The sequence below is a fragment of the Prinia subflava genome, chromosome 3 (assembly GCF_021018805.1).
Source record: "Prinia subflava isolate CZ2003 ecotype Zambia chromosome 3, Cam_Psub_1.2, whole genome shotgun sequence".
NCBI lineage: Eukaryota > Metazoa > Chordata > Aves > Passeriformes > Cisticolidae > Prinia > Prinia subflava.
The window spans coordinates 52,681,386-52,706,163 of record NC_086249.1 but is presented as its reverse complement, the minus strand read 5'-3'; the positions used below and the strand labels follow the sequence as shown (position 1 = coordinate 52,706,163).

At 36.3% G+C, this 24,778-nt stretch overlaps 1 long non-coding RNA gene across 1 annotated transcript in view; it reads left to right on the top strand.

The window, feature by feature from the left end:
• The window catches only part of LOC134548633 (uncharacterized), a 28,711-nt gene extending 8,109 nt beyond the window's left edge, over positions 1-20,602 (top strand). Inside the window, exons 3-4 of the long non-coding RNA XR_010079837.1 lie at positions 18,616-18,686; positions 19,648-20,602. This is a non-coding gene — a long non-coding RNA (uncharacterized LOC134548633). The remainder of the gene's footprint in view (positions 1-18,615; positions 18,687-19,647) is intronic.
• The last annotated feature ends 4,176 nt before the right edge of the window (positions 20,603-24,778 follow it).

The window sequence follows — 24,778 nt, the reverse complement described above, 5'->3', positions numbered from 1 at the left end:
TTACAATACTTTCTGTCTGGTAGTCCACAACAAATTCCCAACATAAATTTGAGTCTATTTCAATAGCTATTTTTCTTCCAGAGAAGACTCCTGACTAGCCTTCAGTTATGTACACTTCTTCCAGGTTACTTCTCTGTCCTTCCTCTATATATAGACCATTGATTTCCCAAGCCCTTTTGTTTCTCCATAAAAATCTAAATTAATGTTTTCATGTCTGTCATAGCATTCATTATATTACTTGATATAAGAGAATGACCTTTTCTGTTTCCTTATCAGCTTAGTGAAAATATTTCCACTTACTTTAATTAGAAGTGGTTTGAGCTCTAAATTCTTACTAGGAATGACTGTAAAATTTCAATTATCCTTCAGATATTGACAATTCACGCAAGAAATTTCATAGCAAAACCATGCTGCTTTACTTACAGAGTTTTGTGAAGCAAAAATATACATTTAATTTTATTTTTTTTATATTGAAAGTAGTGGAACTCATACTTTAAATTGTTTTAAGGTAGGTTTCCTACCTTCCTGTTATTCACTTTTGAGAAAAAACAAGCCCATCTTCCTAACTTTCCTGAGATCATTGCAGATAATGATGACAGATAATTGTTTGTCACTTTAAATGATATTATCTTGCCAGCTGTCTCAGTGACAAGAAAGACAGCAAAAGAAAAATAAGATAGAGATTTTTGTTCACAACAGAGCCATTTTTTATCCTTTTTAGTAACTCCTTCTTAAAAACTTTCCATTAATAAGTAGTATGGCCTGTCTAAGCTATCAATTTTGTATGTCTGGGCCTCAAAAATCACATTACAAGATAACTAGAAGTTAGTGTATTTTTCACCATAAAGAATATTAGACAGCACTGGTGCTGTGTTCCAATGAAAACAAAATGATAACAAATTTGATCTCTGATGCAGATCCTGTTAAAATTCAAGTCAGAAAAAAACCCTACTCTTGGCCCCTATTTACAAGTAAAACCAACATAATTGGCTTCTACAGATTAAAACACTGTTCACAGTTAAGTCCAAAGATGGATCTAAGAGCAGTGTCTGATATTGCTGGGATTTTACAGAAATCCTGGTCCACTTGTAGGTCTAGTTAAACAAAATATTTCCAGATTACTGGAAAACACATTGAATAAATGTTATATGGCAGGATCTGTTGTGCAAAGATAAGGGGTAATGGTTTTAAATATAAAGAGGGTGGATTTAGATTAGCTGTAAGACAGATGTTTTATACAATGAGAGTGATAAAACACTGGAACAGGTTGGCCAGAGGCTGAGATGCCCCATCCATGGAACCATTTAAGATCAGATTGGACATGGCTCCAAGCAACCTGACATAATTGAAGATTATAATAATTTGAAGTCCTATTTCAAACTATTCTATGATTGTGTATCACAGGAGGAGAGGTTCGGAGAGATTTGGAGAGGTTGAGAAGAGAGGTTCAGAGAAGTTCAGAGAGGAGAGGAGAGGAGAGGAAAAGTTCGGAGAGGAGAGGTTCGGAGAGGTTCGGAGAGGTTCGGAGAGGTTCGGAGAGGTTCGGAGAGGTTCGGAGAGGAGAGGAGAGGTTTGGAGAGGAGAGGAGAGGTTTGGAGAGGAGAGGTTTGGAGAGGAGAGGTTTGGAGAGGAGAGGAGAGGAGAGGAGAGGAGAGGAGAGGAGAGGAGAGGAGAGGTTCGGAGAGGAGAGGAGAGGAGAGGAGAGGAGAGGAGAGGAGAGGAGAGGAGAGATGGTAGTAAACTAATATCCCAAAGATCACAATAATCTGAATATGAAGCCTTTGACATGTGACTAGGGGAAAAAATGAATTCTACTTAGATGCTGTATTATTGCTTATGTTGGGTTGTTGTGATCCAAGTGCAGGACCTGGGACTTTGCCTTGTTGAACCTCATTTAACTGACCTCAGCCCATCAATCCAGCCTGTCCTGATTCCTCTGCAGAACCTGCCTGCCCTCCAGCAGATGAACACTCCTGACATCTTAGTGTCGCCTGTAAACTGAGAGTGATCCTGAATCTGAATGGTATACAGTTTGATATGCAATTAAATAAACATCATAGGTATTTAGCAGCTTGTTTTCAGGCCTTCAAAGATACAAAGATTGACCATGGGTATTGCTTACCATACAAGTGTCAGACTTGGAAGAACAGGAATAAAAATGCTTGCACACACAGAGATTTATTTCTACATTGGCTGATTTTATCAGCTTCAAGATCTTCAACTATGGCCTTCTCTATGTTTTTGGGGTTTTTTTTTTTTGTTATTTTGTTTGTTTGTGGGGGGTTTTGTTTTGTTTTGTTTTAATTTTAGTTTCCTTGCTTTTATGCTGCATTTCCAATACATCATGAGTTAGTTTACATTTGAATAAAACTGAGTAGTATGGTAATGGGTGCTAATGTACACATCCATATATCTGTAAAGGTTGTTTCTGGCTGATAATAGACCAACTGGTGACATATGAAAATATTTCACAATGGAATTAGTAAAATATCTGTACAACTCCCTAATGGCTACTGACCTTATATAATTCTATATCAGAAGACTGTTTATTTCCCTGTACCAAACTGTTTAAAATTCTAAGGACTGATGTGTCTTAAGCAATTAGTGCTTGATGTTATTTTTCACAGAGTATCTAGTATATATCATCTCTGAAACTGAATTTTGTTCCTGTAGTCAAAAATATAAAATATCTATACAAAAATAGGAATAGTGAACCAAAATTTAACTCTAGTTAAGACTGGAGGCACATAGAGTCTTATTTCTTATTCATTAAATTCCATGTTCTTCATTAAATGCCAGAAACATAAATTTACCACAGAAGTATACTTATCATTCTCTTCATCCTTAATGCAAATTTCTTCACCTATAACACCATTGCTCTTTTTTCCCTGTTATCTTATTTCTTTTGAAGCCTAGGTAAAAAAATTTCAACATCCTCAACGTTGAATTAGCAACGCACAATCTCACTAAGGAAAGAAAACAGTTTTATTTTTGTTGCTGATAAGAATTTTCTTGCCCAGAACCTTGCCTTCTCTTTTACAATTCTTTTATCTGTAAATTAACTCATTTAAACACAGATGGTACAAAAGCCCATCATTTACATAACAAGGAAAAGCAGGTAAATTTCAGCAGTGCCCCACCTACTGTAAAGTATTAATAATATGCTTCAGCAGTCTTAATTACTTTGGTGACCTTCCTAATTTAACAGATTTGACTTTCCCCATTTGTAATTTTGCAGCAATAATTGGATAACTAGGCAATGCATGTACCTAAACAAATTAGGGCTTTTAAAATAAAACTTGATTGTTCACAGTTCATTAGACAAAAAACTGTATTTTAATATTAATTGCAATCACTCCTGAAAAATGCCTTTCAGAATTCAATATCATGCTCTGTTTTTATGCCCACAGAATCATAGAATGGTTTGGGTTTGAAGGAACCTTAAATATCATCTAGTTCCAACCTCCTACCATGGGCAGGGATGTCATCCACTAGACTTGTTTGCTCAGAGCCCCAAACAACCTGTCCTTGAAAGCTTCCAGGCATGGGGTATTTGGTCAACCTGTTGCAGTACCTCAGCACACTGATAATGAAGAATATCTTTCTTATATCTAATAAAAACCTACTGTCCATCAGCTTAAAGTCATTAGCCCTTGTCCCATCACTACACATCTGATGGGAAAAAACCCTCTTCATCGTTCTTGTGGACTCCATTCAGGTTAAAGTTATTCAGAACAGTGAAAAGATGCATATAAATTAATCTGAAATATATTAAAACTGCTAATATAAATATATTTATATTTATGGTTTGACATAAAATCTGCTTTTTGACCTCACTGAGAAAGGTCAATTAATTTCAAAATAATGAAATAATTTCATTTACGATCCATTTTCTTTTTAGTTATCTACATTTCTGAGGTTGGAATTGCATCACTGAAAATACCAACGACATCTTTAGCTCTGAGTATCAAGATCCAAAATGTTATGATTCACTGATTAACGTACCAATGCTTCAGTCATTTCTTATGAGGTTGCAATTTTAAAACTTACTTCAAATAACATGGACTTATTCTCCCTGATATAAATTAAAACAAAACAAAACAACCAAAAAAAAAAAAAAAAAAAAAAAAAAGCAAGCCTATAACTGCAATATTAGGATATTAGGAATATGAAAATTCCTTTCGTCAGTATTGATTCTAAGAATGTATTTTTCATCAGGTTTTTTTGTTAATTTACAACTATTTTACAGGGCCAATCTTAATGTTGATTTTAGGCTTGTTCCAAAGATTAGAACTTGAGTGAGATGATACAAAATGTATGTTGTGTCAAAACCACTTGTGTTAAAGTAAAAAAAGAAAAATGTGAAGAAACACCTCTTACAGGAATATTTTTTTTTCATCACAAACCTCAGAGTCTTCTCATGTTCAGTAAGTAGTTTTTGTAAAAGTTTTGGTCATTTTCTGAATATATTTTTACGTTGGAAATTAGCTGCAATATTTTAATAATATTTTAAGCTTTTTTTATACTCTTAAATATCTCTAAACCAAGTGTGAGCAAAAGAAATCCCATGCATGCTAAAACAGGCATTATGACTGGAGAAGATATAAATAAATAAATGAGCACAGCCTGCCAACTTACTCTTGAGTTGTCACCACTGTATTTTTTCCCAGCTTAACTTTTCTGTGAGCATTCATATTCATGAAGGCAAAGGTTCAGTTGCATATATGAATTAACCACAGGAAATTTTTATCCCAGATACAGATCTAATTGAGGCAGCTGAAATGTGAGCATATTTTGCTTATCCCTGACCTACAATTTCTGTCTGTTCTAAAAGCGAGAATTAGTTTGGTCACCCTGCTGTCAGCCCAGGGCATCTTCTGACAAGAGATTTCTAATACACTGAACAGCACTTTACATTAAGTGGTACTAATTACTGGGGCTGGGTAATCAGTTTGACCAGAATTTGGAAGCATAACTGCAGATTATTTGAGAATTCCAGCAGGAACTACTGACATAGTTATTACTGTTTACTTTCTTATTTATTAATTCAATAAGAATAGAAACTCCTAAAGCCCAAATATTCTCCCATGTGTTTCTGTGTATTTAGTTATGATAAAGAGTGCATTTTAGTTTGCATTTGTTAGAAGAAAGTCAGAATTTATAACCATTTAATTAATAAGGGCTGGAAAATTTGGGGTAAAAAGGCCCATGGAAATTTCTGCTTCCCAATACTCTGTCCTTCCTGAAACATAGCATCACTCTTTGGAAACAACAGATAGCCTTGCAGGACCGTCAGGAAGGGAAGTTCATATATTTTTCTAACTTCTGTTCTGAATTACCATTTTGCAGTTAGGTGTATTTATGTTGTGATTGGTTCTTCATTGACCTAACAGGGATGGTTGTAATTGACTTCACAGGACAGTATAACTATGTCAAATTTTAAAGCAACCTGACAGAGATTAAATAAATTATTTTTCACTAATATTATTCTCCTTGGAGCAGAAAAATAAAGTTAGAAAAAACCAAATGTTTATCTCCATTTATTGTCCCCTAATGTTAGAGCAGTTTTTCACAGAGTATTTTGCAGTTTTCCACTGCTTTTATCCCATTCACATTCTATCTTTAATTTCCAAGTACCAATGTATACTGCAAAGGATGTTTCTCAAGGGTTCCCCTGAAAGGAATAAGACTTTTGATCTTGAGAGGCTCTGTAGAAGTTCGGGGTTTTTTAAAAATTTATTGATTGGAAGGCGTGTAAGAGTATATGCTATTATCTGTATGGATTCCAATTGTCCTGGGGATTTTTTCACAGAAGCTGTGAATAAAACCCAGTCTGTGAAAGCAAGTCCCTTGGAGTTGTTCTAACATAAATGCATAATTATTCAAAAGTACTTTTATAGTACTCTGGCTTTCTTAACACAGTTGGACACTATGAAGATAAGGGACAGTTTGTATAATGTAACTTTTCCCCATTTTTAGGGGTGTCTGCTTTCCTTTCTTCTTGCTTCTAATTTTTCTCTGGTGATTTTAAAAACTTTTTTTTTTTTTAAATTTCTTTTTAGCTCTCTGCTAAATTCAGCCACTGATTTCCATTTAAGCAACTTATTGCAATGGAAATTAGCAGCAGATTTGAATTCAGAAAGACACTTTGTATGAGATTCATCTGATAAAAGCAGATGATTTCAGTGTCTCCATCTGAGCTACCCAAGGGTGTCTTTATGGCTAATAGACTGAAGTAAGCACATCTAAAGCATTATTAATTTTATACATTTAAGGGAGGTGAATGTCTTGCTCTAGTCTGCGCTGGTTATGTGCACCTCACCTCAAGTTATGTGTGTAGTTTTCAGTGCCACAATATAAGACAGAAAGCTATTGGGAAGCACACAAAGGAAGGCTGCTAAAACAGGGAAAGGTTTGGGGGAAGCTGTGTGAGGAGCAGCTAAGATCACTTGGTCTCCAGCCTGGAGGAGACTGAGAGGAGATCTCATTGCAGACTGCAACACCTTCTCAAAGGGAAGAGGAGGGGCAGGCACTGATCTCTTCTCTGTGACAGGGCCTGAGGAATGCCCTGAAGCTGTGTCAGGGGAGGTTTACATTGGATATTAGGAAAAGGTTCTTCACACTGAGGGTGATTGGACACTGGAACAGGATCCCCAGGGAAGTGGTCACAGCATCAAGCCTGACAGAGTTCAAGAAGCAGTTGGACAATGCTCTCAGGCATGTGCTGTGATTCTGTGCAGGGCTGGGAGTTGGACTTCAATGATCCTTGTGGGTCCCTTCCATTTAACATATTCTGTGATTCTGTCCTGAGGAAACCATATATAATGAATTGGCTGGCGTCCACACAATTTCCAGCTTGGGAAAGAGGAAAATTGAGGCTCTGATCACACAGCTGAGTGTGGAATTGCATTCTATGGAAATGGTTTGCTCTGGCTCACCCCTGGAAAATGTATGGTTTATCCCAAGTCTGTACCCTCCCTGCAGTATCCTGTATCTGTAACCTCATTGACTGGAGAATGTTACCGCGCCCCTTTGAACCTCTGTGATAAGAATGCTAAGGCAAGGGGTCTCGCCCTCTTTGCCCCTCTCCCCCTGGAGGCCTCCGGATGTTCCCTCTTCCCCTTCCCCTTCCCCCTTCCCCCTCCCCCCTCCCCCCTTCCCTTCCCCTCTCCCTCAGTGAATAAATCCTCACCTCATCAGCACCCCACCGGCATCTGAGTCTCTTTGCCTGCCAGCGCGGGAACACCACGACCCCATAAGACCCCGGGGGTCTCCGGGGGGCACTCCCCGGGGACCCCCCATAAATTTAAACTACAACAGCTGAGCTAGGTTTATCCTGTAAAAGAGAAAAGCAAAGGGACTCTGCTGTCAAAATGAAAGATACACTCTGCCTTTGATTATCTAGCAACCATCTAGTATTTTTAAGTTCCCAGCTTATGTTGTATATGTGAATGTGAAATTAGGTTGAGTATTGGAACAGGAGGGTTTTTTTTAAGAGAATGTCCTATGACTTCCTCTGAGTTCATGATGATCACTTCTAAAACAAATGACTTTGCTGTCGCATTTACTTTTATTTTTGTAAAGATTGCTCAGTGTTCTATACTGTAAGTGAAGACTGCTCAGTTTTTTTAGATAGACACTGTTTAAGATATTTCAAAGTAAATTCACTTTCCTAAACATGGTATTTGGATATTATTTGAGGTGACCTACCTCAGCATACTACTTAGCTTCCACCTGCTCTGGAAGTAGTGCTGTATTTTAGCAATTCTCTCAACACAGGCAGAATCAGGTTTAGAAAGGAGACATTGTTTATTCTGTGCAGGGTACAAGGTGAATGTTTTCCACAAATCAAGTATGCAAAGGAATAAAAAAGTTAGAGAATTTATACATGGAATTCTGCATAAACCCACACATCTGATACATTTTTGCCTCCCAACTAATGCATAATTATTTAGCTTGCACAACCTTACATAGTATTTTTCACTGTGCTTATGTGGGCCTTTTTGGAGGTGTCTGGTGATCATCTGGGGAGGTGCCCCCCTCTTCAGTTTTGGGCAAAGTTCAGTTCAGGATACGCAGAACCCAAAGTCAAGTGCCAAAGAGGATGTGATCTGCAGCCACGGTGCCACATCTCAATCAATTGCCAATCAGGACATAAAATACAAAAGCTTTCCATAAGCATTAAGCAAGACCTAATAACATATAGTTGCAGTCAAAAGATGGGTTAAAGGTGAGAATGATACGAATGATACCATCAGCTTCCATCTGCAACAGAGATCAAAGGAAGGGACAAGGACAGAGAATTCTGCTTAAAGATATATATATATATATAAAATAAAAAGAAAAAAAGAAAAAAAAGCACAGCTTGATTCTTTTCATCCTCTAACTTGTTATTTTTAATAAAATTCAGCATATCCAAAGGCAAATATCTATAATAGCCTAGATAATTCCATATGCAATAGAGCTACATTTAGACAGCAATCCTTCTTCTAGAAGAAAAAGAAAAGTCTAATGTATCTAAATTGGATAATAGACAAAAGTTAGAAATAAGAAATTATGAAAGCTTTCTAGTTTAACTACTTCTGCACTACAGTTTTCTGAAATTTTTAAACTATTAAAATTTGTGTCTGGAAGTTTCACTAGCATCTGAAGTTCTCTGTATATATACAAAGGTGTCTTGCCAATATTAATCAGGTAAACTTGTATCCATCCAGGTTCATAAAATATTATTTCCCTTACGAATTTAGTACAGAGATTTCGAAAACATTCCTAACATCTAAATACACCACAAAATACAGGTACATAAAATTTGAATTTAATTGTTTTAATAATGCCATATGTGAAATTGTCCTTTCTTCAGGTTTTTATGAAATTATTTTACCAGATATCCATTTTCTCTTGCTTGTGGAGAAGAACAGTAACCTGGTAGACATTAGATTAAAAACTGAGGTAGGGGGAGTGAGAGTTTGTGTGGTTTGTATGCATATAGATAAAGTCATATAGTCCTGTGAACAGATGGTGTTCAGATGCTACAATAATGCAAGATGTACAGAGCTGATATTTTCAAATCTAATACATAAATACATAAAACTGTAGCAGAGGGTGGTCTGTTAGAACTTGAAAGCTTATCTATTCCACCTCCTTTTTCTCTGGTAAAATAAATACTTCTAGACCTCCGTAGTGGGTTGATCCTGGCCAGATGCCAGACATCCATCAAAACCTTTCTCTCACTCCTCTCCACAGCTGGACAGGGAAGAGAAAATACAGCAAAGGGAAATGAGTTGAGAAGAATACTGGGAGACATCACTCACCAAATACAATCACGGGCAAAACAGACTTGAATTAAAGATATTAATTGAATTATTGCTAACAAAATCAGAGCAGGATAATGAGGTGTAAAAATAGGCCGCCAGCCCCCCTTCTCCCTCCGCCTCAGCTGCAGCCCCACCTCCCCAGCGGCAAAGGGAGACAGGAATGGGGTTGTGGTCAGTTCATCACACATGGTTTCCCCTACTGCTCAGGGAGAGGAGTCCTTCCCTCCTCCAGCGTGGGATCCCTTCCATGGGAGATAGTCCTCCATGAACTGCTGCAACATGGCTCACTCTTCCACAGGGTGCAGTCCTTCAAGAACAGACTGTTCCAGAGTAGGTCTCCCACAGGGTCACAGGTCCTACAAGGAAACTTTCTCCAGCATGTGTTCCTCTTCTCATCCTGCAGGTCCCTTGCAGGACCCTGGTGCAGCACAGGGATCCCACAAGGTCACAGCTTCCTCTCAGGCATCCACCTGCTCTGCTGTGTGGTTCCTTCATGGGCTGCAGGTGAATCTCTGCTCGCCCATAGGTCTCCATGTGTTCCAGAGGCACAGCTTCTTCACCATGCTCTGCACCACGGGTTCCAAGGGAATTAATCACAGTGTGTGGAGCACCTCCTTCCACTCCTTCTCCACTGGCTGGAGTGTCTGCAGGCATGTTTCTGTCATATAATTTCACTTTGATCTTGGCCCACAATTACTTCTCTGCAATCACTTTTTGTGTATGGGTGCTTGTATCAAGATTTTGACTGGAGGGGTGGGGGCTGCATGGGTGGTCTCTGTGAGAAGAGGCTGGATCTGGTTCCAGCCAGCACTATCTTCCCACCAGAGTCTGTGTGGTGCTGTGTAGATGAGGTTGAACATAGAATTGGTCACCAAAAAAGGGATGTAATTTAATAGAGCAGGTGACCAATACATTTGAGATGTTTTTTATTATCCAGGACCCCTGTGCAGATCTGTCTAAAATAATATCAGACTTTCAGGATTACTGAAGGGGCTACTGGAACCTGTGTGGGAAACCACAAGACTTAAAAGGATATGATGCAGCTGTGTCACAGGACAGGGGGGTCATGCCAGTTCATGATGCTATTTATACTTCCATAGATTCTCCTGACTCTATGTGTACAGAATCACAGAATCATGGATTCACAGAATCATAGAATGGCTTGGATTGGAAAGGATCTTAAAGATCAATCATTTCCAACCTCCATGACATGAGTAGGGACATCTTCCACTAGAGCAGATTGCTCAGAGTTCCATCTAAGCTGTCCTTGAACACTTTATAGGGATGGCACATCCACAGCCTTTCCGGGCAACCTGTTCCAGTGCTTCACTACCCTCACAGTAAAGAATATTTTCCTAACATATAATTAAAACCTGCTCTTCTTTTGAATCCATTCTCCCTTGCCCTGTATCTACATGTGCTTATAAGATGTCTCTCTTCTTTCTTTTAGGTTCCCTTCAGGTACTGAAAGGCTGCAATTAGGTCACTCTGAAGCCTCCTCTTGTTCAGACAGAACAATTCCAATTCTCTCAGCCTTTCCTCATAGGAGAGGTGCTTCATTGCTCTAACATTTTTCTTACAGATAACTGAAGTCCAGTGTGTGGAAATAGGTATATGTAGATAACATAAACACATTAGTTTTACAGCTATACAAAAAAATGAAGTCTTTTGCACAATCTGAGTATCAACCTAAAATATAAAGTTAGATAATATACACTGAATTGCTTTTAAATCTTTGCTAAAACACACAAACTCCATTTTCTTATGTCTTATAAGATCATGGTCAATATCTTGACTGTTGGAGTCTAGAACATCCCTCTGGCCACCCTGGAGGGTTTGGAGACCAGACAGGGGTGTCTGGGATCTGTACAGGGGGGTCAGTTAGACCCACACAGGGCCCAGGAGGACACTGACTCTGATTCCTGTCCATGGGAGTGAACACTCACATGCAGGAAGAATCACAAATCCTAAGAATTTGAAATAAGTAGTGGATGGTTTATTATAGAATATAAATATAGAAATTAGGATTCTTAGCATATGGGGCTGAAGAGACAAGATGGAGGAATTGGGGAGTGGCCCCTGTGCTCCTAGTTCTTGTTCTCGTCCCCCATCTTGTGCTGAGTTGGGTTTTAGAGATTGGCTTAGAGTAGAACTGACATGTTAGTAAAGGTAGTAGGTATTGGTAAAATTTTGTAAATAAAAAATACGTCTCAGACAGTGGTTGGGTCAAGGGTACCGTACATAAGGTGCGGGGCTCTCTGATCCGCCCAGTCCGCCGCGTGTCCTGCTCTGCTGGGGATGCCTTGCAGAGCTGAGAAAGAACTAAGATAAGGTACCCTGCCAGGGAGGCCTGGCAGAGTTGAAAAAGGACTGAGATAATGAAGAATAAACAACCTTGGAAATGTGCACCGGCGGACTCAGCTTGTCGTCTCTACCTCTGGTGTGAAACACTTAGGGCAAAGAGAAGACTGAAAACCTTATTACCCCTGGGAACAGCAACCCCAAGGAAACTCCCAGGGAACAGCAACCTTGGGGGAACCCTTAGTACCTTGGGGAACAGCAACCCCAAGGAGAATCTCAGGGAAACAATAACCTTGAGATTGACAGTATCTTAGATTTTGTATCAACTTCAAGCCTTAAAAGCACAATTAGGATTGTAGAATTTATTATTATTATTTAATAGATTTTATTTCTCAAAGAATGAAATAGACTTTATATTCTGAGATAGCTACATATTATTCATAAGCTCACCTTATATTTCTTAAATTTTCTTTTGTTTCAGAGGTCACTTATGGTGAGTTGAACTCTTTGGTTCTAAAGCTAATGTAAATAATGCATTTAATTGCATTAAATTGTTTTTTGTTTAATTGCATTAGATTTTTTAATTTAATGAGCTTTCACTTTCATAACACTAGATAAGGAGTAGATAACTAACTGTCACTTTGAGCTGTATCACAGTTTTTTTAACACTTCTGATAGCTGAAAGAACCATGAAATCGATGAAGTTACAAATACATTATAGCAAGAAAATACACTCTACTGTTTTTCACGTTTGTATACGTCATATATGATATTATTAAATGAGTACTGCACCAACTTTCTTCTGGTGGATGTGTAACTGACTTGAGCATAAACTTTCACTTAACCATATGGAAAAGATAGTGGTACACCATGATTTTCTTATGCAGAGTGAAAGCAGTGGTGTAATATGGATTAGTGATTAGGGTCATCAAAGAAGTATTTTAAAGTTACCATCATTCAACACATTCTACACAGCAGTAGTCCCAACAGAAATGCTTAATAGTAGAGAACTTCAGAACCTTATTATTGTGATTTTCATTATGTGTTCTAGTTTAAAGAGATTCTTGAAAGGGCTTTAATGGGGAAACACACTGATGTGATTGCTTAACATTACTTTAAAAAGTACAATTGTTCCTTACTGACTACTTTTAGCAGTCAGAGTTCACTGCATTTCTTTATATATTTAATACAGGTATTGACTACCTAAATTATAAGTGAAAATATTCCTAAATGTTGAGTGGAAGCTATAGATATAAGGAAAACTTGTTTCTATTTCCTCCAAATTCAGGAATGTAGAACAGAAATGCTCATTGAAACTCCAGTAACCTAGATAAAAATTTAAGAGGCCTAAACTCCTGTATTCCTGCATCTGCTTTAAGTGCACCTTCAGGTTGTATGCAGTGAACAGTAAACACATCTATACCATAGACTGTCCTCTAACAGAAATTTACAGGTCTGTTTTACTACATTATTAAAAAAAATCCCAAAAAACCAAACACCACTTTTCCCTGTTACAGCATCTCTAAAGCATCTCACCTTTTTGCTAGACTTGTTAATATTCTACAATGTAATATCATATCTACTGCAATTGGACAGCATTACTTCTTTAAATGCTGAGGACAAGAAAGCTATGTGAGTTTTACAGTTCATAGTACACAATAATTTAACTTTAGTGAAAAGCATAGGCAGATTTTATAAGCGTTTTTTAACTGCAGAAAAGGTTACCATTTACTCTGAAGCATTTTAAAATGAGTATCAGGCAGTGTTTAAAATCTATCTAGCTTACAAAGCTGTAAGCTGTGATCCACATAAGTGTCACAGAGAATTAAAATATTTATTTCTGTACCAAGTTGTAGTGTAACTAGTATCAATATTATATTATCCTTGCTAAATGATCAGGTTTAGTAAATCATATTCATATCAAATAAATTAACAAGCATATGGCTTACATTTCTTTCTTTTCATGTAATTCAAAAAGTGTGCATGACTGTACAGGAGTTGTAATGGTCATCTTCACAAGTAAGTATATGCATGCTATATTTCTGTTAATTATTTTGTTCTTTTTAAAAATCGGATACATTGCCACTAACAAGAAACCTAGTAACTGATACTACCAATAAATCAAAACTAATAGGAAAAACCTTACATGGTAATACAAGACAGTCTTGAAAAGAAGAGGAAGTTCCACCAACCAAACCATCCAAAGTCTTTCATTTGTATTGCATTACTAATTTGTTGCATTTCTCCTAATGTCCTACTGATATTACTTTTAGACTTCAATTCCTAGCCATAGCTCTTCTTAAATATTAACTTTTTTTATATAAATGGAGAGCTGATTGCACTTCTTTGTAATTGTGTGTTTTAACTGCTTGCAGTTTTTCCTTCTCCATATCCAGATTTCTAGTATTGGTTTATCATTTTCTACCTGGTATCTCCCTCTGCCTTAATCGTGTTGCATATACTTTTATGTGTGAAAATGTTCACACTTTTATAAATATTACCTGCAAGATATCTTGCATATCAACAATTTGTAGATTTTGAAATATTTGTGTAGATAATTTAATTCTTTTCCCTGCTCTCCAGAGCCACGTGGGTTATCTCTACAGTCATCATTACTTTGTGATAAACTGTGTTTAAAACTATACAAACTAAAAGAATACTTCAATCTTTTCTCACAAGCTCTCTTGTGTTCTGGTTTCCAGTTGATGAGCTGTATGGATTATACTTATTAATTATATATAGAGTCAGAAAATTGGACAAGTACTTTGTTAGTAATTCCGACATTTTGTAACTTCATTTGCCTTTTGGAAACACTATGTATGTTATACACAATTTATCACCCATGTACATATTCCTGTTGTAATTCTACTTTTCCTTCACTTGTGTCACTATCCAAAAGTTTTTAGGCTTAGGAAATAAAAAACCCCACAAAACTTATTTCTTTAGATTTTATAGAGCTTAAATTTTCAGAGAAGTCTTAGATCTCTACTTATCCTTCAATTCCTTCTGTGACAAATTTATATTGAAAGACATATACTGCTAACAATGAACCATTTTTGAGTGAGTTTGGTTGTCCTCTTAGAGGGTGGAAGAAATGGCCTAGAGGGAAGGCCCCATGTGTAAAGGGCAGGTACTGGTAGCTTCATCTATCTCTTGTGACACACTGATACACATATAAGATAAAAGATACAGAAGAATTCCTTATCTTCTTGTACTCAGCTGGAAGAAGGAAAACAATTTTATGGCCTAAATGCACTGTTTTCCTTCATGTTACTCCATTTCAGCTCTCGCTTTTATGTTAAAATTGTGCCTGGAAAGATCTAAATCTTGCAGTTCCTGATTTGAATTGAAAATATTCAAACAGCTATTTAAGCTTAAGAAGAAAAAAAATGTGTGAAACCAGCACCAGACTAAAAAACAAAGATGCTGTCTGGGAGACAAAAGATATCAAATACAAATAAAGATCACCTTCTGATGGGCATTAGAGGAAATTACAAGCAGTGAGTTTATATGCACGAACCCAGTATTTTCTAAATTCACAGCACTCCTTTGAAGTGTAGGAAGGAAATTAAATAGCTATCAGTGAAATCTGAGCTACCTTCATATATTGTCTACACCTTAAGCTGTTCAGAAAGGTTAGAGAATAATAAAGATTACACAAAGGTAATTGTGTTTAAGAAAAATGGTTATCACTACAGAGAAAAAAAAATATTATATGAGACCTAAAGGGATAATGAGCACTGAAATACTGCAGATGAGAGGGCATAAAAGCAGTCTATCAAGGGAGCATAAACTAAAGAGGAATGAATAAAGGTTTGCAGTGTCAGAAGGTGGGTCATCCTGCCCTCTTGGAGCACATATGTAAATACATACCTATTAAATTAAAACATCTGAACCTACATGAGAAGCAGGAGGTGAAAAGTAGAATTCTGAAAAGAACAGTGGCTTTCTGAGTGGTTTTATTTTCATGCTACTTTCAATAAAATGAAACATTGCACATAATATGAAAAAAAAAAGCAAATCCTAAATTTACAGACAGAGATGACATCCTTGGATCCCATCAGGATATAAAGTCTGTTTACTAAAGGGACAGATGTGAGCATCACACAAAAGGAGGGAATAAAAAGCTTACTTATAATCTTTTACATATCTGAAAGGAAAAAATCCATAAGAGGACAGATGTGGGTAACAAAGAAAAAATAAAAACATTCAGTAACTGATGTCTGAGTCTTTCTAGTGTCTTTTGTAAGCATGAAACAAAACACAAGGCTGAAGAAAATACAGCCTACACAAAATCTGAAAATCTCATTTCAACTTCTTGAGCAAGGAAGATCTACTAATGTCTATTTATCTCATATCTGGTAGATTGGGATTTATTGGAAAATGGAGAAACTGTGAACATACTCTGTATGACTCTGAAAATCATCCAATGGATAAAGTGCAGGTTTGGAATTCAGAAAAGTATTGAAACAGCTCCCACTATCTTTTCAGAGAACAGCTTAAATAAAATGAGAAGCTAGATCCAAATGACCTGTGAAGGCACTTTGGAAAGCATTTCAATATAGAAACCTTTGTAGAATCAAAGCTGAGATATAGGCTGGGTTATAAAACTTTTATAAAAGATTCATTTGAAATACTGCAGGAGCAATTGCTAGCTCTAGGGAAACAACTTTAAAAGAAAGTTGAAAGTACTAATCTATTTCTTCTTATAAAAAACAATGCATTACTGAAGTTATCCCATGTGGAATAGAGAGCAATCTCTAATAGAAAAGTTAGACTTAGGTTTTATAATCCAGTAGCAGCTATAAACTCCCCACCTACTCTTCTGTACGGAAGTGGGAAACTTTCAACCTCTTCAAAATCTAGAACTTAGGAGTGATATTGACCCCACAATTTATTTAATGTCCACATCACAAAGTATTCTTTTTTGACTTTTTTTTTTTTTTTTGTACTGCTGGATGCGTAAAATGTTTCTTAGCAGTTCTATAGCAGTCAAAATCTTCTTTGAGGAAGGCTGTGGATATCACCTCTCTTCTTTTTGTGTAAGTTTTGTGATAATGCTTGAAATATCCAACACAAGCAAAAACTTGTTTATAGGACTCTCTCCTCACCTCTGAATCCTCTTTTTAAATGGGACTTGTCTAGGAGTGTGACTTCCTTAAGAATACAAGACTTGAATGCACTAAAAGGCCTGAAATAGAAACTAGATACAATCTGTTAGGGATTGTGAGCTCATGAATGGTGTTTCTGGACACATGGCTGTTTCAGACAAAGGATCGTTACTGCACAGTGATTTGCAAGGCCAGGCAGCAGACTGTGAGGCCACACCTCGAGTGCTGTGTCCACTTCTGGCCTCTCAGCTTGGGAAAGATGTTGAGATACTTGAGTACATTGAGGCTGGTGAAGGGCTTGGAACATAAACCCTGTGAGGAGCAACTGATGGAACTGGGGTTGTTTAGCCTGGAGAAAAGGAGACTCAGAGGTGTCCTTATCACTCTCTGTAACTCCCTGAAAGGTGGCTGTAGTCAGGTGGGGGTCAGGCTCTTCTCCCAGGTAGCAACTGACAGAATGAAAGGACACAGTCTTAAGCTGTGCCAGGGGAAATTTAGGCTAGACGTTAGAAAAAAAGTTCTTCACTAAAAGAGTGATTGGGCACTGGAATCATCTGCCCAGGAAGGTAATGGAGTCATTGTCCTTGGAGGTGTTTAAAAAAAGACTAGACATGGCACTGACTGCTATGGTTTAGTTGATCAGGCGGTATTAGGTCATAGGCTGGACTAAACGATCTGAAAGGTCTTTTCCCAACTAGTTCACTCTGTGATTCTGTACCACAAGATAGGCAGTGAATCAAGAGTACTAGTTCAGAAACTCTACCAGCATGCAGGCAAGTTTTTATAAACTTACTGGCAAACATCGAGTCATGCAAACTGCTAAACTTCCACCTGGCTTTATCCCCAGCAGACTGTCATTCAGTGTCATAGATTGTATCTGACAAAGGATGTTAAATTACTGTTAAATTGCCCTAACTCCAAGTAGGCAGTCAGTCCTGAGCATGTGCTTAAGACACAAATGGTCAGGGTAATTTCTCTATGCAGCTCTAGATTCTAGATACTTGCCCTCATGCCAGCATCCATATTTCTTCATTTTCAGAAGACAGAGGGATAATAAACAATACTGAAGATTTTCAGTGGTCATCACTGAGCTAACCAGTCTGCTTCACTTATGATTTCATATCTCTTAAAAAAAATTTCAATCATATTTTCCTTCCTAAAAATGCAATCAGTTTACTGATTATTTTGAGCAATAACAATCAATTTTTTATTTCATTATTGCCTGAAAACATACTTACATTTACAGGTTTCAATGCACCAGCATTACCTCCTCAGAAAAGAACTGCAGAGATATCTGGGAAAGGAAGGGAAGAGACTTCCAGTAAGGAGCTTTTGATGAGGACATCAAAAACATTTCCCACATAGTTGCTGCATTGCCATTATTCCATCACTAAGGAAAACTCTGATCAAAAATTGATCAGTAAGTTATGTCAAAGCACATTCATTTCAGAGAGAAAATGTACTTTTGGCTTTAACAGCCTTGTTGAAAATACAAAATGTTTATTTACAGCCAAAGTTATTAATATTATTAATTATAACCAATTCAATTTACCTGAACATTCACCATCATTTGCTAAAGCAAGTGTTTGGGATTCAAAGAATTCGAGGACAGCTGTACAGCTGACAGATATAATAAATATTTCTTACCATATTTTTTCTTACTAAGTATTAAAAAAAATAGATGGGGCATAATTAAGACCTTTCAGGACAGCTTTTTAAAAAATAAAAGGTATTGTTTATATGACAACTTACAGGTGGATTTTTCAGCCAATATGAAAATCTTATGGGGAGCCAAGGAACGCAAAAAATGGCATACATAAGTTTTTGTGCACCTATTTCCAAGGGAACATATTTCCCAGATGTATTCTTTATTTCTTCTCTACTTCCAGAGGATGCCAAACAACTGATATGAAGTCTCAGATGATTTGTCCTAAAGAATCACAAAGCAAATGGAGGCATGGTAAGCTGCATGGAGACATCATTTGCATAATTATCTGTAGAAAATATGTAATCGTAGAGATGCTCTTGCTGACTCTATTTAGGACCTGTAAACAGCTAAGAGTAAATAGGTTCAGTAATTTATTTTTTTCTACCTGTAAAACTGTAATCAGATCTGGCTGTGGTTTCAAATGAATTTTGCATAAACGAACACCAAAGAGCAATTATAGTGAAAAACACCATGGAGATGTGCTCAGTAGTATTTTGCATGGTTCAGCACAAATAGGTAGCGATGAAGGACAAAGGGACATCTGGTGGCTATACAGATATATACATTAATCTTAATATTCTGCACTGCTGTCAAAAAAAAAAAATCTATGCTAAAAAGAACTCAGTCTATCCAGACATAATTGTCACTGTCTATTTGAATAAAATATGCAGATTCATATACTTGATCACATAAAAATCAGATACTGAATAAATTATTTTTTAATCAGATTCTGTGCCTGTATTTCCTGAACAAAACAGCCAGTCACAGCTGCCTTATCCAAAGCACATGAAGGAGTTGCTTGTGTTAGTGCTTTAACACGTACCTCAATAGAGCAGAATGTTTTCCTCACTAACACATCTTGAATGTAGTTTATAAAAACACATTCTTCATCTGTATTAAGAAAAAAACACAAGTGAATTATATATTTATTACATTCAGTTTAATAACAAGGCAATTACAGGATATATACATTCCCTTCACTCATATTCAAGGAGGAAAGAAAAAGTAGATGGTTGTTAGCTGTTGGGTACTTTCATATTTTAAGGTCTGCTTTCTTCTGTACCCTAGGCTGCATGTAAGTAGCAGTTGAAAAGTTATTCTTAAAAGCATCATTATTTAACTCATGGATTCTTGTGTCTCCTTTCTCTTGAGTACAAAAACACCCTACTGCTTATATGAGGAATAACTTTTTTTTTTTCTTTTTCTCTTTCAGGTAAAACTCAAGCAAGCATCATTGTTCCCAGATAGATTCAAAATGTAGCTTTTTTTTGCAAGTAGCAATTTGCCCATTTCTGCATTGCAGTGTATCTCCCACCGCAGGAAACATACCATGCTTACAGATTAAAAATTTCTAACCACTGATATTGGTGAAAAGCAGTACAAAATTTGTTCTTCTCTGTCTTCTCCCTCTTGTAACCCTTCAGTTTATAATGAATAGCAATGTGGAACTACAGCTAAGTGGAACAGTCAAGCTGTGATCTCAGCTATTAATACTCATAAGCAGTGATTACACAATGCTAAGTATTGTCATTACAACATGATTTGCTGCTGTTAGGTTAAAGAACATACTGCAGAAAACCTTTAAAAAGTCAAATCAATAAAAGAGTATGATTTCTTTCTTTTTAGTTACATAGCACATCAAAATAATTTCTAACTTTTTAAAATTAATTATTAATTTTAGAGAAAGATAATTAATAAGAGCATTAAACAATAGAAAAGAAATAACAAAATAATCCCACAGTATTTTTGCAATAGTTATATGAGTACTGTTAATTAAGTCTCTGAAAAAATAAGCTGTAAATGACATTCACGTGTATTAATTTATCTCAGTTATTAATTAAATGCTCCCTCCAGGGTCTGAAAATCCGGTTCATTGTTTTCAAGTTTCCCTTGATCTGAATAAAACCTAGTTCTGACTTTCTACAGTCCTCATTATCTTTTCCTCTAAACCTTAATCAGATGCACTTTTTCAGAACTTTACAAAGTAGGTGTCTAGCCCATAATCAAACCCATTTGCTTGCCCTACCAGACACATGTCGAATACTTCCAAATAACTTATGCCCTTTCACAAGTACACTGCTATTCCTTTCACAGATCCTCTAGCTTACAAGTCTACTTAAAGAGCACAATAAGGTTGAAAAATAAGACAAAACTTTATAAAAAAACATTCTTTATATTGGTCTAAAGAAATATGCATGTATATTCAAGAAGGAATATACATATATCACTGTCTTCCCAATAGTTTGTCAGTGTTGTTCCTGATTTTTAGATGTATTTTTTTAAACTCATCAGGGCTTTCATTTTTATTGCACAGAAGGGATTGATCTAAGCTGTTCTGCTGGCTTTTCTGTATTCACTCTCCTTTTGAACTTTCTTTGTCAGCCACAAAACCTGTCTCAAGTTTATCTTCTCTTGAGAAGATCCTTTGACCTATCAAACCTGTTTTCTCCAGGTGGTAACAAGCTCTTTTTCTATAGTTTTCCCTCTTTTTTATTAGAAGGTCACTAGTACTTGACAACTGTACATTTTTCCACTTTGAATACTGATGCAGTCTCATGCTCTATTAGTCGATGATGCTTCTGTAAGGGCAGGTTCCATGATTCCTTCTGCTACCCTTTTATTACACCCCTTCTTTAAAGCCTAGGTATGAACTGTGCCCTTCAACAGACTCTACAGATGATGCCAGCCTACAGTAGTAAGGTTCTAGTGAGGAAGTGCAATAAAATAGAACTGGGTGTGTTTTGTTTGTTTTCTGAATATATGGTCTTACACACTTGTAAAATTAGAGTTTTGTTGTGTTTGTAACTCCAGCCAGCAACTAACTGCCACCCAGCCATTCATTCATTCCCCTCCCTGCTTTCTCTGTGAGATGGGAAGGGGAATCTGAAAAGTATAAAACCCATAGGTCCACATAAGAATAGTTTAAGAATTAAAACTCATAAAACTCATTTTAAATGCTACTATGGTGATGATAAGAATATTATTATTATGGTCATGATCATTAATAGTAATAATAATAGTAACAACAACAGTAGCAATGGAGAAAGGAAAAGAAATTTGAGGGTTTTGGTAGTATATTAATTCTTAAATAGTATTATGGACAAATAAAGTAATATCTGCTGTTCGTAATAACAAAAAAGGTGTGCTCTTCTGAAGATCAAAAAATACTTGTCCATCTTTACTTTTCATAGTTACTCTTCACAGAGATTATAAATCATAACAGAAACCTTCATTTGACAGATAAAACCTTCTGGACACTAGTCATGTATAGGGTATCAGTGAGATAAAAATGGCACACGTCCTGTTGTCAGTAGTACATATCCTTTTGTAGTGTCTAGCCTTTCCAAAGGAATCAGCTCTTCTATTTTGAGGTATACTGGGGAAAATAACTTCCATCAAGTAATAAGGCTCAACACAGCAGGTTTTAATACTGTATCTTTCAACTTTACTGTTGCAACCAAAGTGCACAGTTGTAGAATAAAATTTTTCAGCATGGAGAGCATGTCAGACTATCCTTGCCCCTTTGGAAATGGTTGTATGGGACCTTATTCAGTCTCGTGTTTTCCTTTTTGCCATTGCTGGGTTTAACTCTACTTCAGAACTTCTCTTAATCCTTGGCTCTAAAAGTAAATGGTAGTATGCTCCTACAGGGAGCATTTGCTGAAAGTTCATCAGCTTTTCTCTTTGTGAAACAGGACTAGTGGAAATTAGTGGCGTTTAGAGTTGTTTTTACTTTTTTTTTCTGATTCGTTGTTGCTATTTTGTATGAACAAAGCCTCATTTTCTTATAAATAAGTTTCTGTACAAAGCCACTTTTACCTTTGTACATTTCCTACAAGCTTCTTTTACCCCACTTCACTTTAGGTCAGCATGCTGCCTGTGTGAGACAACACAGACTGCATTGAGCCAGGGTTCATATATTGCACAGGCATCTGACTTCTAGAGGAATTTAATGTTTAACTACATTCAGCTATTAATTCCCCTGAGAACAGCAACACTTGAGACTATAAATTTGTGTCAAGATGTATTGGTTATGTTCTCTTGTTTACCTTTATATCACAGTACATTAACATGCATATGTGTTGAAATTCTAGCTGGTGACCCCCTCTAGTTAATAAAGCTTGACATTTTAATAGGATAAACAAATGTTTTATTTGTACAGTGTGGAGTGTTTTACCAATGATCTGATAAGATTTTGTTAGATGTTTGTTCTTTATATACTGGAGGTAAAACTCATGTTTGCTAGATGACCTATTAATCTGCTGATTCATTGAATGCATGTTATAATTTAAAGGTCAGGACTATCCATTAAACTTATCAACATGGTGCAAGATTCTTTAAATAAAAACTGTTTCTGTGTGAACTTCATTAATTCTATGGCATGAGTGCTAAAACAATAGTAAGAAAAGTTAATCCTCCAGGCTGATGGATTGCAGGCTGTGGCTCTTATGGCTACAGACCTGCAACAGAGTGGAATCACAGGTAGTTTACAAACACAGTAAGTAGGTAAATTTCCTTTGGAACTTATAATTTATTTCCCACTAAATAATATCATTAAAAAAATTCAAGAGTTAGTTCTAGCAATAGGGGGTATAATCTCATTCTTTTATTGGACCACATAGTATATCAGAATAGTAGAATTTAGACTGGATTCAGCTTTCTGTTTGATTTTGTAAGCCATTTTAACTAAGACATTTAGGTTGAACCAATACAGAAATTATATAATTGATATTATCAAATTAATAAAGAAATAATGGTCTGGTTATATATTAATGTGAATCTTTCAAAAATGTTATGTTTTTATTTCTTAGGAAAAATAAAAAATCTCTTAGAAGACATGGAAATAATATTTTAGGATATATAGCATTATGTAGCAGCTATATTGTTTAACCATGAAGAAAGGAAGGCTGTAGAAGACAGCTGCATTTTTACTGTTATATTAACCTGCTATATAATATTGTAATTTATTGTTATTCTCCTAAATGTCTAAATCAATGCTTAAAGAAAAACATGAAAATGCTATTTTTCTTTTTAATGAAAACTTATATAGCTAGAGTTCCAAGCAGAATGCAAGTAACAAAAAAAAATATATTGACAATTTCAAGTCCATAAGCAATGTTTACTTTTGGGTGACCTTTAAAAAAATCTTCTGCCTCCAGGCGGACACATGCTATTTACACTAATCCTCTTAAATTTTCCTTAAGGCTCCGGTATGTGCTGCTTACTCTAACACCAACTTCTGCCTTTGGACCTAATTTCTCTACTTCAGATTGTTTTTTCAACTTTTGATAGTAGTTGCTAACAGGGCAAATTTTCCTGTGAAGTTTGCTAGCATTGTGCAGCTGACTTCAAAAACTCAGGATTGGTGTTATGGAGCCTGAGAATCAGAGGAAGGCATCCCAAAACAGATCTGCAAGTTGTTTGGAGGTAGAGTGCAGACTATAAAGGGACTAGAAAATTCAGTCAAAAGTGATTAAGATACACAAAGAACATTTAGGCAAGGAAAGAGGGGTTTTTTTTTTGATTGTTATAACTGCTGTCTTAGTATATTCAATAAGTTATTTTCTAGTGATAAGAGAACAATTTATTCAAAGTTGTATATTAAAGATTAAAAATTAAATAATTTTTCTTTGACACTGATTTCCATGGAGTGGAAAAAGCCTAGGTGTAATTAGAGTTAGTTGGAAACATACACCCAGATAATACTGTTAAAAAAATACTGTCTTAGAAATGCACACTCACAGCCTAAATATACAGAAGTATCCTAGGGTGTGTTAAAAGCAGCATGGACAGCAGGCAGAGGGACATGGTTCTTCCCCTCAACCTTGCTCTCTCAAAACCACACCCTGAATTCTGCTCAGGGTCTCCCAATATAGGAAGGACACGGACCTGGTGGAAAAAATTGTGCAAATCATAAATTTTCATTTCTAGTTCAAAAAGGTTCCATATTCAGTTTACTTTCATTGGTTTTAGTAATTTTATCTGTGATTTACTCATTAAGACTGTTTGAGCTAGATCTAGAGAAAATAGATGTGCCTAAAGTGAGATAGTTTAGATATTGTAAAACCCCTGTTAGGAATAGAGAAGCTCAATTAATGTGTCTAAGTTATCCAAGCTGTACAGTGGAAATGCTGAGTATCTCAACATATAGATACCAACGAAAATCACATGGTGTACAGCAACATAGGCATTAAGAAATTCTAACAACAAGTTCCAAACTTAAATATCAACCTTCTGCTCTTTAAATGAGAAATTTACTTCCTCATAATGCCTTAAAATGTTTTAGACCCTTAAAACCTATGTTATTAAAATATATTGAGAACCAAAAGTCAGTAATTTATTTG